Source organism: Cnephaeus nilssonii, assembly GCF_951640355.1.
Source record: "Cnephaeus nilssonii genome assembly, chromosome: 13".
Taxonomy (NCBI): domain Eukaryota; kingdom Metazoa; phylum Chordata; class Mammalia; order Chiroptera; family Vespertilionidae; genus Cnephaeus; species Cnephaeus nilssonii.
The window spans coordinates 29,652,299-29,666,219 of NC_137084.1; positions in this window are offsets into that span (position 1 = coordinate 29,652,299).

A 13,921-nucleotide genomic window follows, 5' to 3' on the forward strand; every position below is an offset into this window, starting at 1 on the left:
ACTCACTGATTCCCTAGTGCACATGGACCTCAGAGCCCTGAGTTATCTGCTTCACAAGAAGCAATTGGGTCTGTTTCCAATACTCCTTATGCCATTGGGCTTATCCATGTACTTACCTCATTTGTCAAAATACAATGTAAATCAATAAAAAATGATTATGAAGGGAAAATTATAGTTCTAATGAAAAGTAAATGAGTGTTCAATTAAGAGAAGTCTCAGAAATATTGTTATTGAAATGGGCATACATCTGACAACTATTCTAGATAGAAAACATTTAGCAGTATTGAGAAATATCCTCATGCAGGATGAAATACACATGATTTTATGATCTCCACTTACTACATATAAATAACAAATCATAGGCAAGGGTTGATGGATGTGCTTTCTGCAAGCAAGACACAGTGCAATTCTATATGCTGACCCACACTCCAAGGAAATTCCTTCCCTCTCTTTTATTTGTGGTGAATGAATTCAAGGTAATAATATAATATGTATATTACAAATATATCCTTCTTCATAATTGCTCTTTAACAGATCTTTATAGTGAACCTATCCAGTTGAATATATCAAGCATGCATTTTATAGCAAATTCACTCAGTCACTCTCCTGTTATTTCTATAAGTAATAACTGAGCATCTGCTATACTCCAGCCCCTGTGCCAGGCCTTAGAGATTCAAAGACAGCATCAACTCCAGCTGTAGAAGAAAGCAGTCTAGTGCAGTGCACTGTCGTACAATATGGTACATGCCATCATAGGGTTATGTTTGGGGAGCAGAGGAGAAGTCATCTAAAAATTCTAAGTTGCCTTGCCTCCATCATGAAAAGACCAATAGCCAGTCCAGGAGATGCATGACAATATAGATCCAGGTGGCTCCTCCTATTGGAAAACATCCTCAGCAAAAGCTTTACCATTTATGAAATAGCAAGAGTCACTATACCAAATCTACTAACAGCCCCCAGTCTACACTCTGACATCCACCAATACACAATTCATGAAGACATTTTTCAAGGAGAGTGCCTGCAGGAGCTTAGGTCACAGGCCTTGCTCCACTACCTATTCCCGAACCCGTTGGTCCAGCAGAGGAAGCCCTGTCTCCACCCAGCCCACTTAGCAACCAGAGACCCTGGAATATGCAGAAATGCAGAACCTGTGTGTGCTAGATTTGGATCACTAGACCTGCAGTTTAGGAATCTAGATTTTCATGATGACTCCCTGAGAAACTTGGGTCACAAGCCCAGTCTAGGCAATCCAAGAAATAGTGAGATTAGGAGGTTGCCTCAGCCTGAATCACATGCCATTTGTGCTCAGGTATCAGTTTTCAAATAAAAAGGTAGACTTTGACTTTACCAGAGATGTGGACTGGAGGTAACTTCTGTTGCAAGTCAGGCTGGAAGTAAATGACATAGAGACTAAAACAAAACAAAACAAAACAAAACAAAACAAAACAAAACAAAACCATGCCGGTTTAGAACAGTAGATGGAGTGTTGGCCCACAGGCTGAAGGGTGCCAGGTTTCATTCTGGTCAAGGGCATGTACCTTGACTGCAGGTTATGTACCCGGTTAGTGTTCCTGCGGACATAGATGTTTCTCTCCCTCTCTCTCTTTTTCTCCCCCTCCTTTCCTCTCTATCTAACAATTATGGAAAAATATCCTCAGGTGAGATTAAAAATAAATAAATAAAAATAAAAACCATTAAACTTTTAATTTAAAAAAGCCCTAGCCTGTTTGGCTCAGTGGCACTCCACTTTTCCAGTGCTGCTGGCCCTCACTGGGCAAAGCCTCCTCCCAGGCTCTGACCAGGCCAAATCAATGACTGATTCTCCCCTGCCAGACTCAGCCACAGAGGCCCAGGTTTTCCAGCCCACAGCCTTGCCCCTTGACTCAGGTCGCTGCAAGGCAGGGGAGAATCAGTCATTCCACAGGGTATGGAAGGCAGGCCTCCACTGCTCTCCAGGTGGACAGGACCTCCTTCCCAGGCCACACTGTCCAGTCTCCATCTGGCTCTCCTTCAAACATTCCTCTAGACAGGACACTCCTCAGGACCACTGGTCAGGGTGCCTGTCTGACAGCTCCACAGGCCCTGAGCTGCCCTGCATGGCTCCCACCCACAGACTCTCATGAAAGGAACTCCTGACGAATGTGCTTTGAGGAATGGAAGACATGAGATGTGAAATGCGAAGGTGAGAAAAAACATTGGATATTATGAAAATACATTTGAACAAACACTATGGAAAACAATACCTGTTTATTGTCTTTGGGGAAAACAGAGTCAAAATCCAGTCCTAGGGCCCAGTAGGTTGGGAGGATGGAAACAGAGGTTGAGTTTCCTAAGGTCTTGGTGTTTGGTGTTCATGAGTATGGCAGACTTCTGGGGTGAGCTGTATGGTTTGCCCACTGCACCAAACAAAGGCAGAGGAGGGGAAGGGGCCCACATACAATCCGCTGGTTGTGTCCAGGTGCAGGGCTCTGACTACTGGGAAGGAAGGGGCACATTTTTCTTCACACAAAGGCAAGGTCAGGGCTTCTCAGCTCAGAAAGAAGACCTTCTCCTAATCTGCATTAATGTGCTAGAAGCGGACACTTTTACAAGGTAAAACTACTCATTTCTTTAGTTTTTACACAAATGTGTTACGTAGCTAAGGCATTTACTGGTGTTTACTGGAAAATAGACAGAGAGTGTAAAACTTCCATACAAAGTGAGGAGAAAATAAACATGCTGTGTAAAGCCCCTGATGGACTGGGCAGCACAAAACTTCCTACGCAGCTCCCACTCCTTTATGAAATCTTCCAAAAATAGGAAGATCAGAGACCTGTTTCTAGGGAGACGAAGGTTTTCATGCCTGCTGACTAAACTGGCAGGGTGTGGCAGCATCTCCTACCAGTGTGGGTCTGTGAAAAGAGGCTCATGTGAGCAGATTCCCTTTTCAGGCAGAGTTTTGCTTGGAATGGCCAATCCCATAAGAATAGCACTTTCCTCACGGCCTGAAACACAGGGTATTGGACTAACGGATATATGATCATCTGAGGTGAAAATATCTCAGTGGAGATTCTTTTTCTCTATGTGTGTGTACTTTTGGACTATGATTTTGCCAGGCTTTACTGAGATATATTTGTCATATAACATTATATTAGTTTCAAGTGTACAACAAAATGATTCAATATTTGTGTATGTTGTAAAATAACCATAGCAATATGCCTAGTTAACATCCATCACCACACATAGATTTTTTTTTTCTCTTGTGATGAGAACAGTTAAGATTTACTTACTTGGCCACTTCCCAATATACAAAACAGTATTATAAACTAATAGAGGTTGGGTGCACGAAATTTGTTTAGGGGAGGTGGGGCAGGGGTGTCCCTCAGCCCAGCCTGCACCTCTTCATTCTGGGACTCCTCAGAAGATGTCCAACTGCTGGTTTAGGCCCAATGCATGTAGAATCGGACCTAAACTGGAAGTCAGACATCCTTCTCACAATCAAGGACTGCTGGCTCCCAATTGCTAGCCTGCCTGCCTGCCGAATTGCCCCTAACCGCTTCTGCCTGCCAGCCTGATCACCCCCTAACAACTTCCCTGCAATGCCTAACTGCTCCCCTGCCAGCTCGATTGCCCCTAACTTGCCTTCCCTGCTGGCCTGGTGACCCCTAACTGTCCTCCCGTGCTGGCCTGGTTACCGCTAACTGCCCTCCCCTGCCAGCCTGGTTGCCACTAACTGTCCTCCCCTGCAGGGCTGGTCCCCCCCAACTGCCCTCCCCTGCAAGCCTGGTCCTCCTCAACTGCCCTAATCTGCAGGCCTCGTCCCCCCCCCCCAACTGCCCTCCCCTGCAGGACAGGTCCCCCCAAACTGCCCTCTGCTGCCAACCCGGTCACCCCTAACTGCCCTCCCCTACAGGCCTGGTACCCCCACCTGCCTTCCCCTGCCAGCCCGATTGCTCCCAACTGCCCTCCCCTGCTAGCCCGGTCACCCCTAACTGCCCTCCCTTGACAGCCTGATCACCCACAATGGCCCTCCCCTGCCAGCCTGGTCCCCCCAACTACGCTCCCCTACAGGCCTGGCCCCCCCACAACAGCCCTCCCCTTCAGGCCTGGTCCCCCTCAACTGCCCTCCCCAGCAGGCCTGGTTCCCCCAAACTGCCCTCCCATGCAGGCCTTGTTGCCCCATAACTGCCCTCCCCTGCAGGCCTAGTCCCCACAAATGCCATCCCCTGTCAGCCTGGTCACCCCTAAATGCTCTCTCCTGTTGGCCTGGTCGCCCCCAACTACGCTCCCCTACAGGCCTGGTTCCCCACAAATGCCCTCCCCTGCAGGCCTGATCCCCCACAACTGTCCTCCCTGCAGCCCTGGTACCCCGCACCTGCCCTCTTCTTCTGGCCATCTTGTGACGGCCATCCTGTGTCCATATGGGGGCAGCCATCTTTGACCACAGGGGGGCAGCCATCATGTGTGTTGGAATGATGGTCAATTTGCATATACCTCTTTATATAGGATACTCTTGTGTCCTCTAAAATAAACTAAAGTGCATACATTACTCCTGGGAGTAAATGGAAACAGATCAGATGAATAAGGCCATGCAAAGCCCTGAATGCCAAGCAAACTCTTCTTTAGCTATGGAAGCTCACTTTGCCTGTTGGGTGGGCTTCCTACACAGCTACAGAGGGCAGTGACAGGCTCCAGTTCAAACACTAATCACTGGAGGAAGACCAGATGGGGTAAGATGGAGAGAGGAAGAGATAAGTCATTGGACATCTCATGAGGCCCTTGTCTCACATCTACAGAATCTCATTTGCCAGTGACCTTTGGGCAGGAAGTCACAGGAGCTGCCCAGCATTTTGATAAGTCTCTCTTGGTCATCAGGTTCCACTCGTGCTCCTGCAGACATCTCCTATCCAGGGATAGGAGAGCATTCTCTGGTGTTCAGCACTCCCTGGAAAGCTCCTCCTTTTCTACTCACCACCTTCAACTAGAAGATGGTGCTCAGGTAAGAGTTGGCTCAGAACTATCTTCTCTCAAAAACACTTTTGTTTTCTCCCTCTTAGTCCACATGGTCACAAGTTTATCTTGGGGTGGAGCATGCAAGGAGCCATGGGCACCCATGAAGGAAAGTCCAGAGACAGGAAGCTCCCTCAGGGCAGCTTTTGGTGCTGGTAGCTTGTGCTGTGAGAGACCCAGATCCTTTCTGCTTCAAAGACATTGTTTTCAAATATTAATTGTTGTTAATAACCTCAGGTTTCACACATTACCTTGCTGTTCTATGAGTTTGTTTGTTATATGCGTGTATCTTTCCTGTCCCAGCCAAAAACACAAGGCACAAACAAATAGAACAATTGAAAAGAATTGAATAAAAACACTGTACAGGAAGGGTGAGAAGGATGAGACACCTAAAGATTAGTCAAATAGGGAGCTATTGCCATTGGGCATCCTGAAGTGTTAAGGGAAAGATAATTTGCCAGAACTCAGGGAGGGCTGTGGCTGTAGCAGTGGTCATAACTATAACTGAAAAAAAAGCCTCAGACAGGGGCTCTCCCCTTAGGTAGAGTAACACCACCATGGCAAATTCACAGCCTGACAAAAGAGAAGCAGGGAGTTAAAACCTCAATCACCCTCCTCCTGCCCTCCAATCAACTCTCAGTGTCACCTTTCCTGAAAGAAACCAGGAGCCAGAGGGAATGGGAGCCCAGCGGGGAGGCAAAGAGATGTGTCCTCCCAGGATGCAGTGGTGGATAGAGAAGCTGAAAATGAAATTTGACATCAAATGAAGAGAATCCAGTTTTCTTATAGCCTCTTCTTAGTTCTTTTTCCTAGAACTTTTTCTCTCTCACTGTGATTAGAATAACTTGTTATTACATCTTTTTTTTAGTTTAATTTTATTTTATTGTTTAAAGTATTACACATAGTAGTACATATATCTCCTTTTTCCTCCCATTGACCTTCCCCCAGCCTCCCCTACTCTTTCTCTCATGCCCTCATCCCACCTCCCCCACAGTGTCTTGTGTCCATTGGTTATGCTTATATGCATGCATACAAGTCCTTTGGTTGATCTCTTTCCCCCACTCTCCAACACTCCCCAGCCTTCCCGCTGTAATTTGACCATCTGTTTGATGCTTTACTGCCTCTGTATCTATCCTTTTGTTTATCAGGTTATAATGTTCTTTATTTTCCATAAATGAGTGACATCATGTGGTATTTTTCTTTCATTGCCTGGCTTATTTCACTTAGCATAATGCTCTCCAGTTCCATCCATTCTGATGCAAATGTTTAGACTTCCTTCTTTTTTATAACAGCGTGGTATTCCATTGTGTAGATGTACCATAGTTTTCTAATCCACTCATCTGCTGATGGGAATTTAGGCTGTTTCCAAATCTTAGCTATAGTGAATTGTGCTGCTATGAACATAGGGGTTCATATATCTTTTCTGATTGGTGTTTCTAGTTTCTTGGGATATATTCCTAGGAGTGGGATTACTGGGTCAAATGGGAGTTCCAGTTTTAGTTTTTTGAGGAAACTCCATACTGTTCTCCACAGCGGCTGCACCAGTCTGCATTCCCACCAGCAGTGCATGAGGATTCCTTTTTCTCCGCATGCTCGCCAGAACTTGCCATTTGTTGATTTGTTGATGATAGCCATTCTGACCGGTGTGAGATGGTACCGCATTGTCATTTTGATTTGCATCTCTCGGATAATTAGTGATTTTGAGCATGTTTTCATGTGTCTCTTGGCCTTCTGTCTTCTTTCGAAAAGATTCTATTTAGGTTAGTTGCCCATTTTTTTATTGGATCATTTATCTTCCTTTTATTAAGTTGTATAAGTTGCCTATAGATGTTGGAAATTAAACCTTTATCAGTGATAACATTTGCAAATATGTTCTCCCATACAGTGGGCTTTCTTGTTGTTTTGTTGATGGTTTCTTTTGCTGTGCAAAAGCTTTTTATTTTGATGTAGTCCCATTTGTTTATTTTCTCTTTAGTTTCCATTGCCCTAAAAGCAGTATCGGTAAAGAAATTGCTTCAGCATATGTCTGAGATTTCACTGCCTATGGATTCTTCTATTATTTTAGTGGTTTCATGTCTTATGTTTAAGTCCTTTATCCATTTTGAGTTTATTTTTGTGTATGGTGTAACTTGGTGGTATAGTTTCATTTTTTTGCATGTATCTGTCCAGTTTTCCCAACACCATTTATTGACGAGACTGTCTTGACTCCATTGTATGTTCATGCCTCCTTTGTCAAACATTAATTGAGCATAGTGGTTTGGGTTGATTTCTGGGTTCTCTATTCTATTCCATTGGTCTATATGTCTGTTCTTGTGCCAGTACCAGGCTGTTTTGAGAAGAGTGGCTTTGTAATACAGCTTGAGGTCTGGTATTGAGATCCCACCTACTTTGTTCTTCTTTCTCAGGATTGCTGAGGCTATTCGGGGTCTTTTTTTTTTTTATTCCAGATGAATTTTTGGAGAGTTCTTTCTAGGTCTCTGAAATATGCCGTTGGTATTTTAATGGGGCGTTCATTGAATCTATAGATTGCTGTGGGTAGTATGGACATTTTAATGATGTTGATACTACCAATCAATGAACATGGTATGTTCTTCCATCTGTTTATGTCTTCCTCTATCTCTTTTTTCAGTGTCGTGTAGTTTTCCACATATAGGTCTTTTACCTCCTTAGTTAAATTTATTCTTAGGTATCTTAATTTTTTTTTTTTTGGTTTGATGGTAAATGGGATTGCTTTTCTGGTCTCTCTTACTGTAAGTTCACTATTGGTGTATAGAAATGCCATAGATTTCTTGGTGTTAATTTTGTATTCTGCTACATTACCGAATTCATTTATTAAGTCAAATAGTTTTTTGATGGAGTCTTTGGTGTTTTTTATGTACGATATCATGTGATCTGCGAATAGGGATAGTTTTACTTCTTCTTTTCCAATTTTGATGCCTTTTATTTCTTCTTCTTGCAAAATTGCAATGGCTAATACTTCCAGTACTATGTCAAACAGGAGTGGTGAGAGTGGGCATTTCTGTCTTGTTCCTATTCTTAGGGGAAATGGTTTTAGTTTTTGCCCGTTGAGTATAATGTTGTCTGTGGGTTTGTCATATATGGCTTTTATTATGTTGAGGTATGATCCTTCTATTCCCACCTTGCTGAGAGTTTTTATCAAAAATAGGTGTTGAATTTTGTCAAATGCTTTTTTTGCATCAATTGATATGACTATGTGATTTTTATCTCTCAATTTGTTTATGTGATGTATCACATTTATTGACTTGCAAATATTATACCATCCTTGCATCCCTGGGATGACTCCTACTTGTTCATGGTGTATGATCTTTCTGGTGTACTGCTGGATCTGATTTGCTAGAATTTTGTTGAGGATTTTGGCATCTATGTTTATGAGGAATATTGGCCTGTAATTCTTTTTCATTGTGTTGTCTTTATCTGGCTTTGGTATTAGGGTGATGCTGGCTTCATAAAATGAGCTTGGAAGTGTTCCTTCTTCATTAATTTTTTGGAATAGTCTGAGGAGGATAGGTTTTAGTTCTTCTTGAATGTTTGGTAAAATTCTCCTGTGAAGCCATCTGGCCCCGAGCTTTTGTTTGCTGGAATCTTTTTGATGACTGCTTCAATTTCTTCAATAGTTATTGGCCAATTGAGATTTTTAGATTATTCCTGATTGAGTTTTGAAAGGTTGTATTTTTCTAGGAATATGTCCATTTCCTCCAGGTTGTCCAGTTTGTTGGAAGAGAGTTGTTCAAAGTATTTTTTAACAATCCTTTGTATTTCTCTGTGGTCTGTTGTTATTCCTCCTCTTTCATTTCTGATTTTGCTTATTTGGGTCCTCTCTCTTTGCTTCTTGGTGAGCCTGGCTAGAGGTTCATCAATCTTGTTTATCCTTTCAAAGAACCAACTCTTGGTTTTGTTGATCTTTTGTATTGTTTTTTTGTTTGTTTGTTTTTGGTCTCTATGTTGTTTATCTCCACTCTGATCTTTATTATTTCCTTCCTTCTGCTTACACTGGGCTTTTCTTGTTGCTCTCTTTCTACCTCTTTGAGTAGTAGGGTTAGGTAACTTATTACTATTGTTTCTTGTTTTTTGCAGTAGTTTTGTAAAGCTATGAACTTCCCTCTCAAGACTGCTTTCACTGTGTCCCATAGATTTGGGATTGTTGTGTTTTCATTGTCGTTTGTTGCCATGATGTTTTTTATTTCTTCTTTGATCTCTCTGGTAACCCAATCATTGTTTAATAGCATTCTATTTAGTCTCCATGTGTTTGATTTTTTTTGTGATTGTTTTTATTGTAGTTGATTTCCAGTTTTATGCCATTGTGATCTGAGAAGATGCTTGATATGATTTCTATCTTCTTGAATTTGAAGAGACTTTGCCTGTGACCCAATATATGGTCTATCTTTGAAAATGACCCATGTGCACTTGAGAAGAATGTATATTCTGTGGCTTTGGAATGAAATGTTTTGAAAATGTCAATTAATTCCATCTGGTCTAGTGAGTCATTTAGGATTGATGTTTCTTTGCTGATTTTTTCTTTAGAGGATTTGTCCAATGGTGATAGTGGGGTATTAAGGTCCCCTACAATGATTATGTTGCTGTCAATCTCTCCCTTGATATCCTCCAGGGTTTTTTTTTTTTATGTATTTGGGTGCTCCTGTATTGGGTGCATATATGTTTACCAGAGTTATTTCTTCTTGTTGGATTGCTCCCCTTAGTATTATGAAGTGGCCTTCTTTATCTCTTATTATGTCCTTCACTTTGAGATCTAATTTGACAGATATAAGTATTGCTACCCAAGCTTTTTTTTCTTTTCCATTCGCCTGAAAAACCCTTTTTCCATCCCTTCACCATCAATCTGTATGCGTCTTTTTTTCTGAGGTGGGTTTTCTGTACACAGCAGATATATGGGTTATATTTTCTTATCCACTCAGTTACCCTATGTCTTTTGATTGGGGCATTTAATCCATTTACATTTAAAGTTATTATTGATAGGTACTTGATTTTTATTCTTTACCCCTGAGTTCCTTCTTTACTTCTTATTTCTTCCTTTTACAGCAGATCCTTTAGCATTTCTTGCATTGCTGGTTTGGTTTTAATAAATTCCCTTAGTCCTTTTTTGTCTGTGAAGCTCCTGACTTTACCCTCAATTTTGATTGATAGCCTTGCTGGGTACAGTATTCTTGGATTCAGAAGCTTTCTTTGCATGACTTTGTATATTTCATTCCATTCCCTTCTTGCCTGATGTGTTTCTGTTGAGAAATCAGTCGCTAGTCTGATGGGGGTCCTTTGTAGGTAACTTTCTGTCTTTCTCCAGCCACTTTTAAGATTCTTACTTTGTCGTTGGTGTTTACCAATTTAATTATAATGTGCCTTGGCGTCGGTCTTTTAGGGTTCATTTTGTTTGGGACTCTGTGAGCTTCTTGGATTTGTGTGAGTTTTTTCTTCCCTGTATAATGACAGGGAACTTTTCCGTCATTATTTCTTCATACAGATTTTCTATTCCTTGCTCAGTTTCCTCTCCTTCTGGCAGCCCTATTATGTGGATGTTGTTTCATTTCGTGTTGTCCCAAAGTTCTCTTAGACTCTCCTCCTGCTTTTCAATTTTTTTTTTCTAGAAGCTGCTCTGCTTGGGTATTTTTTCCTACCTTGTCTTATAGCTCACTGATGCGGTCCTCTGTTTCTTCTAGTCTACTATTGATGCTTTCTATTGAGTTCTTTAGAGCAGCAATGTCATTTTTTCATTTCTTCTTGGTACTTCTTCATTTCCTCTTGGTTCTTACACATATTATTGAATTTGTCTTCCATTTTTTCAACCACCTTATGACCATTTCTCTGAATTCTTTCTCTGACAGGTTGCTTTCCCCCATTTCGTTTACTTCCTTTTCTGGTGATGCCTGCTTTTCTTTCATTTGTGGGCTGTTTCTTTGCCTCCCCATGATCTCTCTTCTCTGGGTGTCTAGTTATGTAGTTCTCTCTCTCCTGTGTTGATTTAAAGGCACAAAATACAACACAACAAGGCACAACGCACAAGACACTGAACACAAATGTATTCACTATACTAATAACCCCTAATAAAGGTGACCACCAGAGGAAAAGATTTAGGGGATAAGAAAGAAAGAAGAAGAGAAGAAAAAAACAAAAAGAGAGAGAGAAAAAAAAGGAATGCAGAAATGAAATTGGGAAAGCAAAGTAAGAGAGAAAAGAAAGAGAATAAAAAAGAAGAGGGGGGGGAAACTATATGGGGAGAAAACTCCAATAAAACAGCCACTAATCCCAGCAAATGCAGCAACAAATACCTAGAGATGAATGCAAACTACAAACAACAACTAATATCAAGTGAGGTGAGTGAAAACAGAAGCAAAAATCAAACAAAAACAACAACAAAAAAGAAAACAAAAAGCAATCTCACAAACAAGGATTAAAAAAACCAATATACTCAACAATCAAGCAAACAACAACAAAGGACAGAGAGAACAAAATTTTGGATAGTTAAGAAAGAGAAGAGAGAGGTGTGTATGGACTTAGTGCAGGGGATTGGAAATTAGATATATAAGTAGGGTGAAATTTTAACAGGAGGTAAAAAGAAGGAATGGGGAAAATCTAAAGCAGGAATAGGGTAAGAGAAACAGGACAACAAAAGGGGGAAAGTGAGGAAGAGAGTGATGGCATAAAGGTAAAGTTGAGATAGAGTAAAATTATGCTAAAGGAAAGATGAAAATAGAATGTAGAACACTACTCCCAAAATAAAATAAAGAGAAAGTAAAGTTACACTTTAAAGAAAAGGTAAATATTAGTAGTAATAATACTGATTAAAAATAAAAATGTAATAATTAAAAAGGTAAAATCAAGTGAGGAAAAAAAGAAAAATTTTAGTTTCTTAAGCAAAAGATGAAAAAAATAAAAATAAAAATTTGCAGTAGTGAAGGTCATTCACTTCCTCTACTGTTCTGTTTGGCACGCCTGTTTCCTAGTCAGGACAGTATTGAAGTTCCCTGTGTTCTACTGCTCCTCAATGTTCTAGGCCAGTGGTCGGCAAACTGCGGCTCGCAAGGCACATGCGGCTCCTTGGCCCCTTGAGTGTGGCTCTTCCACAAAATACCACGTGTGGGCATGCACATACAGTGAGATTGAAACTTCGCGCCCCATGCTCAGAAGTCGGTTTTCGGCTCTCAAAAGAAATTTCAATCATTGTACTGTTGATATTTGGCTCTGTTGACTAATGAGTTTGCCGACCACTGTTCTAGTCCACAGTCCTTATTTTCAAGCAGGCATTATTTCTCTGTTTCTTATACTCCTTTATTTGTGTATACACAAGAGTCAATTTGTGATTCAACCCCTGGATGGCAGTGTTTCTGGATTGACCTCTAGGACTATAGCCTCTCTAGCTAGTGTTTAGATTTGGGGGAATACCAGTTTGGGGGAATGGGCTGCCCCAGAACTGGTTCTCTGATTGTTATTCCCTGCTCTGATCCCCAGGTTCCACAAAAACAACTTTCCCCTGCAGTCTCTTAGAGTGTCCCCAATTGGGTGATCCTATGTATTGGTCTTAGTAATCAAAAGCACAGATTTAAAGAGGAAAAAAAAAAAGGAGAGAAAAAGAGCCAGAGTAAGTGCACAAACTCCGGTGCTGTGGCACAAGTCTGTGCAGTCTTTTCTTCCCCTTGGGTCTAAGCAGCCAGCACACTGTTAAATTTTTTTTTCAGGCTGCCCTTTTGCACCCAGTTCACCTATGGGTTGCTTTTTAAAGTTCCCTTCTGTTAGCAGCCCTGCAGATTCCCTTCCACATTCGTGCATCACGCCAGCCCCAACAGCCATGGACTTTTTTCTAGGTGGAGACTTCCCAGGTCCTCCAGCTCCCGTGTGCACATTTCTCTCTCCTGCCAGGACCACAGACCTCACCTTATCCCAGGTGAAATCTGACCTTTCCGTGAGCTGGCACAGAGCTCCTCCGAATCCGCGTGCTCGTACCACTTGGGGACTGGTGTTCCCAGGTTCGCAGCTATTCACTGGGTGCCGTTATTGTAGGGTCCCAGAATTTTCAGGTTTTGGACAACATCCACTCTCCCCTTCAAGATGGCGTGATCTCCGTGTCAGAGCCAGTCACTCCGGAAGGGATCCCAGCAGCAGTGGAGGCTGTCTGGTCAGGGGAACCCCGCCTGGCAATCCCCCACAGTCCCCTGGAGTATAGCTGTGCCTTAACTCACAAACACACCCCATGCGACCATACACTCTCCCTTTGTTCTCTCACTCACGCACTATCTGGCAGTCTGCCTTCCCATCAGCAGCTATCATCCTTCTCCTATTATTACATCTTATTTATTTGATCTGTTGGCACCCCCTACTGGGTGTCACGTCTTAGAAATAATATCTCTCATCATAAATGCCTTGAGGATGGAATGTACATTATTTTTCAAGGTGGTTGTATACAAACATTTTTAAGAATTTCAATTTATGATTTTGGTAGCCCTAGAAAGTAATGTATGAGAGTTTATTAGAACTTGACTGGTAATTTCAAGGCATCAGACACCTGTGCTCTTTCAAATCACTGCTCCCAGCCATAGAGAGGTGACTTCATTCTCATGCAGGGTTCCCAGACACATCAGCATTTCATCCAGAGGAGAAGAGGGGAAGGAAAAGTACAACCTAAAATTGGTTACATCACTTGTGCTAACCTCCCATTGGCTACCACCTGGTCACATGTTGCCATCAAGCATGAATGGAATCTAGGATTAGAATCCATTTTCTGGTCTAAAACTCGCAGAACTATTATGTCAGAGAGAAGGAAATGGGTATTTAGACCAACTAGCATTTTGTGCACCCCTGCAGTTCTCTCCTGTTCTGAGCTCACATGAAGACTTTACTTAGGTGCTCATCCCACAATGAGGCAGAGAACAGTGTTAAGCCTCAGGCTGGGCTCCAGGAGACCAGG